The sequence below is a fragment of the Denticeps clupeoides genome, chromosome 10 (genome assembly GCF_900700375.1).
Source record: "Denticeps clupeoides chromosome 10, fDenClu1.1, whole genome shotgun sequence".
In the NCBI taxonomy this organism is placed as follows: domain Eukaryota; kingdom Metazoa; phylum Chordata; class Actinopteri; order Clupeiformes; family Denticipitidae; genus Denticeps; species Denticeps clupeoides.
Window position 1 is genome coordinate 10,204,476 of NC_041716.1, and position 15,654 is coordinate 10,220,129.

Sequence of the window (15,654 nt, forward strand, 5' to 3'; positions counted from 1 at the left end):
TCGTCCGCGTCCACGAACACCTCTCGCGTGTGGAAGACGGTCCCCGACCCCGCAAACAGGTGCTTGATTTCCAGTGAACGCCTGCTCCAGCAGCGAGGGGATGTGGTGGCCTAGCGGTTAAGGAAGTGGCCCCGTAATCAGAAGGTTGCCGGTTCGAATCCCGATCTGCCAAGGTACCACTGAGGTGCCACTGAGCAAAGCACCGTCCCCACACACTGCTCCCCGGGCACCTGTCATGGCTGCCCACTGCTCACTCAGGGTGATGGGTTAAATGCAGAGGACAAATTTCACTGTGTGCACCGTGTGCTGTGCTGCTGTGTATCACATGTGACAATCACTTCACTTTATCTTTTATCTTTATCAGTATATGGTGACTGAAAAGGTTTGTGATGACCTGCTTAATATCCTCTTGCATGCAATGCTTTTATATGGGGATCCTAAAGAACATTTTCATCTGTAAAAAGAGACTTAAAATGCCTAAGGATTTAAAAATAAATAAATAAATAAATACCGAAATAGTCATTAGTCATTGACAAAGTAAAATAATGATGCACCTAAATTTGCTGATGAACCAGAAACTCAACTAGTCTGAAGAAGGTCGTTTTTACTGCTTCTTTAATGTTTGTAACTGTTCTTAGCATCTATTAAGCTTTTAAAAAGACAGGCTTGCATCAGTGAACTCAGTATCCCACTGGAACTCAAGACCAATGGTTGCTAATAAAGTTCCTCTCTACATTTATGTAGACATTCAATAACAGCCATTTCCAGCAACCATGGACATTTTGGACAATGCATTTGACCGCACAGGATTTTTAAGTGTACATGTCTACATATATGAAGCAATTTCCTCCCTGAGGGTTCAGTGGGATTGGTGAACAGTGCGAGAGTATGTTTCATTTACATTTACATCATTTATTAGACGCCCTTATCCAGAGCAGTAAGGAGCAATTTAGGGTTAAGTGTCTTGCTCAGGGACACAATGGTAGTAAGTGGGATTTGAACCTGGGTCTTCTGGTTCATAGGTGAGTGTGTTACCCACTAGGCTACTACCACCCTGTTTCCCCTTCAGGTATGTTGTTTTTTTCAATGTGGGAGCAGTGTAGGTGTACTCCTCTGTGTACTCCTCTGCTCAGATGAATATGAGGTATGAATGAAGAGCTGAACTCTTCTGTTTGGTGGAAAAGCTTCATGCATGGGTCCTTTCCATCCTGGTGTATTCTTGTAACATCAGAACCTTGAGTCCCTCTCTCTCCCTCAAACCTACTTTCAGTCATACAATCTCAGCATCTTTGCCTCCCACATGCTTCCAATAAGTAAGATTGAGGAAAATCCCATACATTCAAGGTAAAAATTCATTAATTTCAGAGACCCCCCCTTATAACCTTTTTAAAGTCATACTGTCTTGACAAAAAATGTTTGAGTTCTCAGAAGGCAAGTGGAAAAAATAACACTAGGTTCTTCTTATTAGGCCAAAAAATATATTAATGAAGCAAACCTATTGTACACATCTATCAAGACAATTTTATAAACATTTTCAGCTTCATTCACTCTTGTTTATTTCCGTCACGAAGCCAGAAGAAAGTGTCACGCTGTCCACAAGCAGAAGCTACTGAGGAGAGCGACTCCAGTCGATCAAACAGAACAGCTTGAGGAATGACTCATGCCTGTCAATGGTGCTGCTTGGGAAGCCGGGCATATTAAACAGGCATGAAGCTGCCGCTACGGCGAGGCCGAGGCTTTTAGGTGCACACACACAGCTGAGCCGGCAAACTGGCAAAAAGCATTCGCTCAGCAAAATAAATCTCGGGTAGAGATGAAGAAGACCAAGTAAGTGGACTTCAGGCAGATTCTGGATCCATACCAACATTCGTGGATTTGGCTGCATGTGGCTCTGTATATTCTACGATTCTTATAACGTCCGCACACATACAGTTTATATATATTTGTCAGTCAGGACTATTAATGAAGTACCAAAATATGAACCGATAAATTGCACATTTTGCAATGCATTTGTGTTCTTCATCTTCGGCTTTTCTTGTAAAGGGTGCACACGTTTGTCCGCACAATTTATTTGGCAAAAGCTTTCCTGACGCAACCCTCCCCATTTACTCAGACTTGGGACTCCCACTGAATTCCACATTTATGCTAAAGATCAGAGCCCACACAGGAAGTGCAGAACAGTCAGTTGTGTTAACTGCATACATTTATATTAATGCTATAGATATTTATTCATTAATCATAGCAAATAACACATTTATTCTGACAGTTTAAAATGAGCTCATCTCATTTTATATTACATAATAGTGTAAAAGTGTCAGGATTGGCTCCAGGTGCTGTCTACAGCTGAAGCAAATTCTGACAGCAGTTAAAAGTCTGTGACTCCGCCCCATCTGCAGCTCCGACATTTTCGTGGACTCTGTGCACGAACTTGAGTTTCTGTTGTGAACCAGTTTTGTGTTTTGAGTTCTGGCAACCAGCACACACCTGCTGGCAAGTTTATGTTCTCCCCTTTGTTTCACTGTTTTTTGGCCACCAAACTGCATTTATTTGTGTTTATTTATTATTATTAATAAATACTTGTTTCCCATAATGTCTCACCTCTGCGCTTCCCTCCCCCATTAGCTCGCCGTCGTGACAAAAAGTGTGATGTTGTTCTGAAATTAGTAATATTTTACACAAGTAATATTTTACTGTCATAAGAGTAAATTGATAATAAATTACTTGTTTGTGGAGAACAAATTGCTGAATGGATTATTAATGGATAACTAATTAGCCTTAAAGATACCTGTCTCTTGGGGTTTAAACATTCACATTCAACAGTGTTTAGTATTTATTAAATCATGCTTAATTAGTTAAGTATTTCAGAAAGGAAACTTTAAAAAGTATCTTACAATTTTTCTATTTCCTCCAAAAACATTTGCTCACTTACATTTTTATATGTGTTCGTTTCCGCCATTACCATCAAATCCCCAATGCAGTTTCTTTAAAATTATGCCTTAATTAAGGAGCCTCGGCCCACCAAACAATCAGAATGATTTCCCTCCCTTTAAATATTATTATTTTTACCGATTTGGTAGGGAGGGAGGGAGGGAGGGAGAGAAACACTTATAATTACTTCTCCGCCAAGGCCTTTAGTAATTAGATAAATCAATTAGCATGCCTTTGCTCGAGCACAAGAGGGGAAAAACAATTTAAATACTATTTAAATTGCCCTAGCACAGAGTACTACTAAACATGTTAGTGAAGCAAAAGCCAGTCTGTGCAGTCAGACATTCAAAGGCCCAAACTGGAGGATCAATTTGGTGGATCAATGTGACTAAAATGCAGCAAACCTACAACCTGAATCAGCTGAATTACAACAGATGTTGCTTCTCAAGACATATGTTATCTGCAGAAATGTAACTCTTGTAGACGGTTAATCAACAGAGGTGCAATTGTATTCAAAGAAGAAACATCATTGATGATGTTACTATTCCCCATGATACTCCTCCTGTCTATGTTTCTTTTCTCTACCTCACACTGTTTGGTCTGTGTGTTTGTCGGTTTTCCAGGTGTGATGTTGGATTTCTTTATTCTGTGTTAGAGGAAATTGTATTTCTTTGAAAAGAGGAGAAGAACATAAAAATGTATTGCCCGTTATATTAAGATGGAATTGTCTTTTGGTTCAAAAGACAATTTGGTTCAAGCGACTGAAAAAACAAACAAACAAGCACAGGAAAATGTATCTCCCAGAAAAATCAAACACAATACCATTCCTGATGCCAGTATAATTCCTGATAAATTTCCTCAACAATATCAATGGGAATAATGTTGCTGTCACGATGGCTGGACATGGCGAGGAAGAAGGACGCATACGCACAACGTCATGAGAGAGGGGTTTAAACCACGATAGACAGGACAAGGGGAACATCACCAAACAACAGACATGAACAGGATAGCTTTCTACAATTGTATAACTATACAACAGGTGAACACGATCAGGGAACATTATACTGGACAAACATGAAACTCCGGTCCGAAATCCGGACCCGGACCGGATCATGACAGTTGCAAAAAAAAAAAAAAAAATTCTCTATCATTTTACTTTTAAGGGTAAGAATTCAAATTTCTTGTTTTGCATATCAAAGGTTCCCAGTACTTCATAGCAATTTGTATTGTAATAGAAACATAACTCGATTTATTGTGATCAGACACTTCAGTTTGTGTCACAGTCTTCCTCATCAGGTTCAGGTCTCTTTCCTTTTTAAAGAAGAACCAAACAAGGCATGATGTGAAGGTTTGGGCACCTTTCTACAATAAATCATTTCAGAGGTGCCAGGCAGGTCTGCAGTTCTGACCATACAATATATATGGGTGAATCCCATTCCAAGTTATTTCTCAGCATACTATGTAAACAATGGACATTTGGGGATACCAAGCCCAGACAAGGGAAAGGGTGGTAGTAGCCTAGTGGGTAACACACTCGCCTATGAACCAGAAGACCCGGGTTCGAATCCCACTTACTACCATTGTGTCCCTGAGCAAGACACTTAACCCTAAGTTGCTCCAGGGAGACTGTCCCTGTAACTACTGGTTGTAAGTCGCTCTGGATAAGGGCGTCTGGTAAATGCTGTAAATGGAAACCAGAGTCTGCAGTGTCCTGGAGGACAAAGCACAGGTGAGGCACACAAATTGTTATCACAATTATATACACAATCAGTCTCTTAGTTCTGTGACCTTTACCACCCATTAGTTGCTGAGGCCTGCCAGTGCTGGGACATAAAGTACAACACTGATACTGATCTCTTCCGAATCATGTCTTTCATCTTTTCTGCCTCTACACTTCCAAGCACAGGCTCATTCCTTAAGCTCATGCATCGCCTTACCTACCACAAGCCTTCATATTTTCCTCAAATGCCTTCTACATGCTCTGCTGTAACAGTAATCCAAAAAGATCATTGCAAATCTACAAATCTATACTGGCCCCTTCTGGGACTAATATTATAGTAATTAAGACTAATTAGCCTTTAAATATTCTGCTTCGTGAAAATGTGGTACAATGAATGTTTAAAAAACCAAAGCATGTACTGTATATGCTGCAGCCATAATGTTATGCTAATTTGAAATCATCTTAATTAATCACACTTTAGATACAGAGGAAATGTATAAGCTGATATTACTGATATCCTTGAGTCACTCGAGCAGTAAAACAGAGAGAAAGTGCAAGATTAAAGGACTTAAAATGTCCCTGTATCAGGTCACACCGTGGAGAAACATTTCCCCATAAGAACATTAGCTGGGTTTTGGGCTCAATTCCCAGTGTGATACATTTCATTACAAGCACAATCGCAGGAATGCGAGTTTCATAGAAAGTGTACGACGAGGGAAAAGAAAATCAATGAAAATCTGTTTATCTAAGCCAAATAGTTCATCTAAGATCAAGAATCTCAATTTTTTTTTACAGGAACTGTTTATGCGCAAAGCCACATTTCTTGCAATGTTTGCAACTGTTTTGGGTCTTAAAAAGAAACTGCAATTCAAGAAACACCAAATGCGGGGATAAAAAAGTCACACCAACCCTTCATTACAGCACAAACTACCAGTGCTGTAGTATAGTTATAGCACACCTCCCACCCCACCCCCGCCGTCCCCCAGAGCACACACATATGAGAGGGCCGCATGTCCCACATGGATACAGGAATAATGAATGTCCTCTATCTGGGAGAATACCGCCTGAGAGCGGCTATTCATAGTCTCGTATATATGTGCTTGCTGTACGCGCACGTACACGCTCCCTCTAAACCAGAAATGCACAGACACGCAGAAGGTTTTTTTTTTTGTCCGCTGTCAGTAGCGTCTGTATTTTCTAAAGTTAAATATCGTTTTCTTTTCCCTTGTTGATTTTTTTTTAATTCATGATGTCTGCTAAGGTCAACACGAAACCTTTCCTCCTGGCTTGATGTGCTAGACAACATCTCCCACCGCAGCAAGTAATACCTCCCTCGCTCTCCCTCTTCATCTGTGCGATTACGCTACCCCTCTTCAGTCAGTCATTGTAAAGCTGCGCATGCATCCCCACGCCGGCAGCCAGGGGAGAGCGGTCTCTGTGCTTCGCCCTTGAGCCAACCCGAGCCTCCCAGCCTCCCCTGGGGCCTGCTGGGACAGGAAGAAAGAGGGAGGAGGAAAAGGAGGGGGTGGGATGCTGTTGAGCAGAGACAGGAGGAGGAGAAACATGTACAAACATCTTGGACAGGACTTCCTGCTCACACACAAAAACACACACAGGCACACACAGGGAAGATCTATAGTGTATTCACACCACAGAACCTCAGATTTGCTGGTCACACACAGAATTTAAGGAAGGGGGGATAGATGAAAAGGATGAATGGATTCAGACAGAAAGTGAGAATCATCTCTCCCAGGAGAAAAGAATGTTCCAAGCACTGATATGCACGATGGAAGGGCAGTTAAAAGTGCAGCTTCAGTCAGTCAGGTGAGAACAAAAGAGAATGCATGCGTGAAGCCAAAATGTACCTCTTCTCCTGCTGCAGTAGTTGCACAATGACTGTAAATGTTCATATGATTAGTTTTAATATTGTAAATATTGTAATTATACAGATATATATTCCATCAAGGTATGAGTGTGTTGTTGGTGTAATCATTAAATGTTTTTGTGTGTGTGTGTGTGTGTGTATATATATATATATATATATATAGAAAGAGAGAGAGAGAGAGAGAGAGAGAGAGAGAGAGAGAAAAATGTTTTTTTACATTTTTACCATTTTGACCCGAATAAAAGATTTTGTATTGTTTTCTTTGCTTTAATATGTATGTGGAAATGTGGAGTCCTGAAAATAGTGGAACACTGTTTTGATGGTGTCAAATATGATATTTTGTAAAAAGAGTTTTAATGTAATAGAAGAATATATTGCATTCATTTCTGAAGACATTAAATAGTTATTTTAGAGTAAGCTGGCACTTCAAATCTGTGTTTTAGGAAGCACCCTATTGTACAAGAAGGGGGTGCCATAAGATCGACTTGGAAATGAGCAGGTATGGTGTCAGCACTGGTGACAAACCGAACTGCCACTTCAGCGCTTCAGCCCTCACGACCAGTACATCCAGTGTCCTCCACACAGCCGCTGGTGTGAAACCTCTACGAGCCTCACGCAGTAAAACAGGCTCGATCTTCTGCATCGGGCCCGGCCCCTCCCGCGGTGACGAGACACGGCCCATTGCTTCGTGGGATGCCTGCTAAGCACCAGCTCTCCTCTTGCTTTCTGCCTCCCAGGACTCTAGTAAAGAGGAGGGGCTGGGAATCGGGTCCCTTTGGGGTGGGGGGGTGGAGTCACCGGGTGTAACAGTGCACTAAATTCTGCCTGTTCACACTTCCAAACTGCTCACTCCTGCACAGCGGTCCTCCTTCACACATGAAGAACCCACTGAGAGAGGGAGAGAGAGAAAGAGAGAGCGAGTAAACTCACTGCATAAGCAGCTACAATAACATTCCAATAACACAATATTGCACACAATCCTGTATTCATATATTCATACAGACCATCTCACGCATCCTCTAATGACATGTCTATGCAGCATGGCTATATTAGATTGTGCCCATCCAGCTACTCCTGAACACTGGGAGAGGAGGGCAGTGGGGAAAGAGAGAGAGGTAGAGAGAGAGTGAGCACAAGAGAGCATAGCACAGGAAACAGCAGAGAGGAAGAAATGAAGAAGAGATATCGACAGTGACAGATACAGAAGAAGAAGTAAATGGACCAAATAGAATACAGAACTGAACTGAGAGTGAGAGAGATTGAGAGATGGAGGTGGGGAAAGACTAAGAAAGTGTGTGTGTGTGTGTCTGTGTGAAAGAGAGAGAGAGAGAGAGCATAGGGTCCCTCCTGGACTGATGTTTCCTGACAAGGGCAGTAGTTGGGTGACTCTTGGTGGAGCCTCACACTGAAACAAACAAGGCGACAGCAGGAAAGGGACAGCGTGGTGACAGGCGGCGGAGGGAGGGGAGGGAAGGGTGGAAGGGAGCTGTTAACCGGCTGGGGACGATGGGGTAGGAAGAAAGTGGAGGGGGTTAGATTTCAGGCCAAGAAACAACAGCAAAAAAAAAAACATTTAGCAAGGACACAACAAGCAGCAGAACAAGAAAGGACCGCTGAGACTCACACACAGCGCTCGTGGGTGGAGGATCTCCTAAAAATACCTGTCCAGGTGAATCATGACAGGACCTGTTACCTGACAGTCAACGGTCCACTTCACTATATTCATTCTCAAGATTTAAAGGTTCCTTTAACTTCTAAGCTTGCTGTAGAATGTGTACTCAGAAATGTAGTCAGAACATCACCTCCTGGTTTGGGACTGATCATCACAAAAGGAGCACTGCTCCAGACCAGGACACCTTCACAAGGAGATGCTGGACCGGAGCATCTACAATCATCTGAGGCTGCTGAGATGAAGACAAGGTGTCACCACATCTTTTCATCTGTTCATAGTAACACAAAATCACCAGTATCGCACATGCAACGAAGACATTTCAATTTACGACACATTTATGCCCAAAAAAGAAATTAAATTAATTATATTATTATTTTTATTATAATCATGAATGAATAGAGAATGAAATGAATTGTATAATTTTAAAGGGAATAACTAATTGATTTTTTTTTATTTACTCCAACATACAGGTTGCTGACCATGTAAACAGTATTTCTGTGTGGAACTAGTTAAAATCCATGCAGATAAATTATCATCCAGTGTTAGACATGAATCTCCTCCCAAACACAGAGCCAAGTGGGAGGAGAGATTTTTTACTTTCCCACCTTGTGTTCCTTTATGCAGATTTTGCCCTGCAGTAGTTAGGATGAACCCCTCTGAGTGGGATTATGTAAACAGCTGTAATGAGCCTGTCTGAGGAACACAGGACCAGCCATGGCCGACACGGACTTGCATACGAATCCAATTATGCATGTGTAAATATACACACAGATGGGGGAGTGGGGCAGTGGTGGCCTAGTGGTTAAGGAAGCGGCCCCGTAATCAGAAGGTTGCCGGTTCGAATCCCGATCTGCCAAGGTACCACTGAGGTGCCACTGAGCAAATCACCGTCCCCACACACTGCTCCCCGGGTGCCTGTCATGGCTGTCCACTGCTCACTCAGGGTGATGGGTTAAATGCAGATTTCACTGTGTGCACTGTGTGCTGTGCTGCTGTGTATCACGTGTGACAATCACTTCACTTTCAGATCTGAACACACTCCTAAATAGTGCTGTGCAGGTCAGACTCAACTCCATTACCTTATACGGTATTATATATAATACTTACATACTTCCCTCAACCAAAGGTAGAACCAAAGCTATTTTTCAACACTTGTATTAATTTCTTACTAAAAATACAGTTAAGCTAAAAGTAAGATAAGTAAGTCACTTTATTGTGAATAAAAAGACTATAACAGTGGTAGTGATATTTGATCTTAGAAATTCATTAATATCACAACAAAATGGGCAAAACATAAGGAAATGGGAAAAAGTTTATGGGATGACAACTAATAAAACTGTCAGGATTGCCTGCAGCTGGGCTCCACACCTGACTCCAATCCTGACGCCCCATAAATGCCGGATGTTTCCGCCCCTTCTAGGTCTCCGGCATTTTCGTGAACTTCATTTGGCAACCGTGTGTCTGTTTGTGATTTGAGTTCTGGCAATCGCCACACACCTACGGGTTAGTTTCAGTTCTTTATTTACGTTAAACTGTTTTCGGCCACCGCGCCATTGTTTCTTTGAGTTTATTGTTTGTTTATGAATAAAACCCCTTCCCAACATGTCAGACCTCTGCGCTTCCTTCCCCCGTAAGTCCGTAGACGTGACAAAAACAAATGTAATACATTAGAAGGGCAACTATCAATAGACAGCAAATGTCATGACATGCTTAATAAATTCTGAATATTAATGTGATAAAGCAGAAGATATCAGCATGTGAAATGGCCTGGGTGTCTCTGGTATCTAAAGGTTGCTGTATACCAAACGTGGCTGAAGGAAAGACAACTGGTGAACATGGGGGGCACAGAAAATCTCATTTGAAACCAAAAGAGAGATAAAGTGAAAAAAATGAGATGAAGGAGGAAGAATATTCATCCCAAAAGACATACAAATCTGCACCTGCTTCATGCAAAGGAGGCACAGAGGGGCCACACTGCAGGACCGCGGGCATAAATGACAAAGCCGGAGGCAGGAATAATATGTCTCTCTGCCGTGCCACAGCCTGCCCACCGGAGTTTTCTCCCCCATTAACTGTCTTCACAGGCCCAGAGAGATCAGTCTTGTGTGAATGAGTTAGCTCATTGTGTTAGAGCACAATAAGGCCTTAAGTGGCCACTGGCATCACTGTTTGACAATTAAGCCGGTAAATAAATTTAATGTGGGCCTCTGCAGAGTTTCCGACTGGCACGTAATTAGCAACAGTGAGAAGCGGTGTGGAGAGCCTCAGACAGATTGTGTGTCTTTAATAAAGGCGTCCTTATTGCAAATCAATACCCAAATTGCAACGTCTTTCTTAGATTATTGAGTAATTTTCTTGTGTATTTATATTAAGACTGTGGTACTCCCAGCCTTCTTTGCCAGTGCACATTGCCCTTATGTGATGGCGAGTGACTTTGGGTTAAACTTAATTCTCGGCTTCTCCCACATCTACATAGGGAGAATTTTTTATTTTTCACCTCATTTTGCTCATATGCCTGGGCCGTCCATGACAAATTAAAGCAGTATTTTACTCTTTCATAATCACAGCATGTTCAATATGTAACAACAATACCATTCCTGATCAACATAACAATAAAATGTTATTTAATTTACCAGTTATGCTCTACCATGCTCTATGGGGTTTTATTTATAAGGTTCTACTGTCCTCTGTATGTCTTAACCATCAAGCAAGTCTGCATGTTGCAATGTAAATGTTGTTGGAACATAGGGGAGGTAGGACCAGATGAAACAAGTCTGATGGTCAACTTCTTCCCACTGGCAGAACTTGGACACCCTGGAGGGGAAAACCTTCTCTGAGTGTGAAAACACACTCAGTACCAGGCAGTTTAGTGATCTGTTGCCACCTCCTGAGCCAGAGCACCGTGGCATCACAAAGCACAAAAGAACCCAGGGCGGTGCTCTTACTTGGCAAATGGCTTACATTTCTGAATATTTATTTTTATATTCATTTTAAAATTTGTCTCATGGCATCAGTTCTAAAAGCCTGTACTCACTCACGCATTTATCAGACGCCCTTATCCAGAGCGACTTACAATCAGTAGTTACAGGGACAGTCCCCCTGGAGCAATTTAGGGTTAAGTGTCTTGCTCAGGAACATAATGATAGTAAGTGGGATTTGAACCTGGGTCTTCTGGTTCATAGGCAAGTGTGTTACCCACTAGGCTACTACCACCCTTGTAAACATAAACACAGGGAGAGCATGCAGAACACATAAAAGTGTGTAATGTCTGACAATTGTGTTTTTGTTATTTTACAAGACTGTGTGTGGCCCTGACCCTCCTTCAAATGTCCTTGTTGTCACAGCAGCTGGCACTGTTCACACAGCCAATGGAGCCTGCTGTGCAGCAGCATCACGTCTCTAATGCCTATTCTATGTTTGTCACTGTTGAGACATTAAGGGCGATTTCACACTTTAGTTTGTTTGCTGTGGTCCAAATCAGTTGGTGAGTTTTGAACATTGTATAATTTTCCTATTGGTTCCTTTCCCTTTCACACAGGGAAAAATCCAAGCAAACCAAAAGGTGTCGCTTCAAATAAAGCGAGAACTTTCTCTCTGCTGATTGGTCAGATGTATCGTCGTGAGAACGACAAAAGTTAATACAGGAAGCAGATCTGTTGGGGTGAACTATGTTTGCGAGAAATTGGAGGGACATGATCAAATTAAATTTACACAGCTTGGCTGTTGCACTGGTGATATTGTAGATTATTACATGTATTTACCACTTTTGGCAAAATATACAGCGCAGGTTACAGTTTCAAAACAACATGCAAAATTTACCCATAATTCACTGTTCTCAAACTGTTCTCCTGTTTTGGTTCGGTAGGAGCTCTTACCAAGCAGACTGCACCAGAGTTCGTGATTTGATTCGAATCGAGACAATCTCTTTTTATGGGTCCCAGTGCTGTTTTTTTTTATGCAAATATCATGTTCACACCACACAAAATGAACCGCACCAAGGGGGGGGGACAAAGTTGAGTTGACCGAAGCGAACTAAAGCCTGTAGGTGTGAAAACGCCCTAAAATTCTGTTGAAATATCTCAATACAGCAGAATACACATAAGCCTAGTCCACCATTATAACAAGGCTGCCTTGTTTAAAATGAGTAAACTATGCCTTTATTATGCTGAAACATTTACATGATCATTAGTCTACACAGACTAATCTAATGTAATGGTGTTATGTAGTGTAATGGTTTTCATGGTTTACCTTATTGTTGCCGATGCTGTTCATGACTGTAACCCAAGAAGAATTCCACCGCTGTTCTTCTTCTCATCTTGTACACACACACACACACACACACACACCATTAACAACTACCTGCCCTGTTTCTCTCAAGTGAAAAGAGGAGGAAAATTAGACAAGGAATTGGCGAGAGAAAACAGAGATCAATATTAAGCTAAATTGAAGAATCCCTGGCCATTATTTTCCCTGGTTCCTATTCCACTGACTGGGTCACTGACAGTATTCCAACTTCACTGTCCTCACCAGAGTCCTTAACGGAGAGGACGTCCACAAAACCACAAACCACTGAGAAGATGTACCTTTAAACTAAACCTATACATTGTAGAGCAGTATAAACACACAGTGTCAATCACACAGTATTCGCAGCATAGCATTCTGCACGAGGTGCAAAGTAGGATTTAAAATGCCGCAACTTTGTTGCAGTTGTAGCCTTAGGCAATACAAACCAATTAAAACTAAACCACTGATATTAAAGCTGATTTTTGTCTTTAATGCGACATATCATGCTATATGTGAAACCTTGATCAAATACACTTATTGCAGAATTTCCTTAATTTGGTTAAATACGAAAGTCTTGTTTAACACCAATGCAATATTGTTTACCATCTGTAGATATTTGATATATTGATCATTCATTAGTTTATAGAGTTGGGAGAGACCAACCCACACTTCTTCTAGCACATCTCTAGATATCAGCCATTTTTCTGAAATTAAATGAAATTCCTGCCACTTTTGTTGTTATTTCTGTTGTTTTAGTCTTTTGGTTGGCTCCTTCTAGATCAATTTCAGACTTACTGTTGGGAAGATGAAAAACCTTTAATTAGTTTTATTACTGCCTAAAACTTTTATACAATGATGAATGTTTCGATCTCATCCAGCTTTAGCTAACTAGCAAGCCAGCCTTTTCATTCACTTGCATTCATTTCTGAAAACCCATAAAGCGTATTTGATGTTACATTGGGGAATATTCCCTCTTCGGAAAGACTGTTATGCAAAGTGCTTAGTGCCATTACTTCTCAGCCATAGATCATAGATTTTGTTCGCGCACAGGCCAAATACACACCCTTCCAGGTACATTTACACTCAAGTGAGTTCACACACAAAGTCATGGAATTTCACACACAGCAGGTTTCACAGACACCGACACATTCAGCTTTGTGCAATCTGTGCCCTCCCCCCACTGCAGTGCCAGCATTCTTTTGGCAGCGCCGCATACCATCTCCGCGTTGGGCTGTCCACACCATTACGCACAGAAGACACTCCATTACCTGCCCCGCCAAACAATGCGGGATCACATCCATTTCAATCTCAGATCCTCTAATCATGAGCATGAAATTTAATAAATTACGCACCGCTCAATAGCCCAGCCTCTGTTCCCCATTTAACGTAATGCTAATGCTGCCAGAAAAATGTTCTCAAAGTCACTGCACTGCAGTGTGGCCTCATACAAGAACTGAGTCGAACGAACAGATGAGCCGGACGTGCTTTCCTATCCAAAGATGGACTTTCCCTTTATGATCAGTTAGATGGAGCAGCACCCATAGGACACAAGGGTGAAAATGATGTAAACCATATGACCTGACCTTCAGTTCAGTTCAGTTCAGTTCAGTTCACTAACACTTCAGTTCACTCACTTCCAAATGATGATGTCCTTCCAGCATAGTAATAGAAAATATGAATTCTTAAATAAAGAATTATTGAAACTGCTCTAGTTGCTCATGGTGCCCAAACTATTCCAATCCTTGTCGTTTGTGTATGTTGGGCAGTGTTCAGTCCCACCTTGTGTGACTGCTTATCTAAATTCTGTACGAACATCAGCACTCAGCAGAATATGGAACCCTGACACATTGGAGGGTGTCAAATCTTCAGATTTCAATGCAATTGAGAATCTGTGGGAGGTGTCAGACGCTCAGGCAACCTTGTAGTAGCACACCCATAGAGCGGATAACACACTTGCCTGTGACCTCAAAAGACCACAAAGTCACACGCTCAAACCCCACTTACTACCATTGTGTCCCCGAGCAATACACTTAACCCTAAGTGTCTCCAAGGGGACTGTCCCTGTCACTGCTGATTGGAAGGTACTATAGGTCAGAGAATCTGATAAGCTCTGTAAATGTACATGCAAAAAAACTAAAGGACTTGAAGGATCTTCTGCAGTTTTCCTTGGATACAGATACCACATGAATCTTCTGGAACCAATGCAATACATAAACATGTACATATCATTTATTTATGAAACATGTGTTTAAGGCTGCCTCTGGTTAATTTGACATCAATCCATCAGATGGTTGAGTGTTAAACATAGCAAGGGCAGAGTGATGGACGCGTAAATATACGTCAGGGTGTAGATTCCATTGCTACGATACAGTGATCACTTCATGCAGAACCAATGGAAAGCCTAGAACTGTGATAACGGATTACTTTTTTCCACTTGGCTTTTGATCTTGCTTCAGCTGTTCCCTGTTCTCCAGTTCCCTAGAAGCTCACGTCCCACCATCATTTAACACACTTTTTCCTTGGCTAATGATAATGCTGCCATTCGACTTGGAGGTCAGCACCCTGTGTTCTGTAATTAGTGAGATATCATTATCTAGCTGACCTCTTGCTGCTAGTCCCAGCATTACCTGTCTGCTTAAGAAATGTTGTGCTCCTTGTATTTTGAAGGTGAGAGAAGAGAGGCACTGTATTTACATTGCAGTTGAAGTCTGGAAGTCCAGTCCATGCATTCAACTCTCAGCTAGCCAGCAATGGGCAATCGGAAGAAAACTTCTCACCAGTGCACCATTCTATCACAATAGAAACGACAGAAAAGACACTGTACCTGAACCTTATTGTAAGAATCGCTCTAGTTGGGACTCGAACCCAGGTCTCCATCAAACATCGAACACTATGCTACTTTAGTAGTTTGTGTAAGTGATGCGAATATGAATGTAGACTGTATGAAAGACACTAACTGTTGGCAGTCATAATTTTATGAGAATGGTGGACAGGAGACAGTACTTGTTGTTACTAAATTTAGAATGCTGAGGTCATTGGGCCCGTGTCCAAACACCCGGTGCCAAGACAATTCTTTCACTGCATCCCGAACGTTCCCATCATGCACTCTTCTGTCACAAAGCAGAATGCTAAAGAGAAAAGGGGTCACAGATATAGTCCATCAAG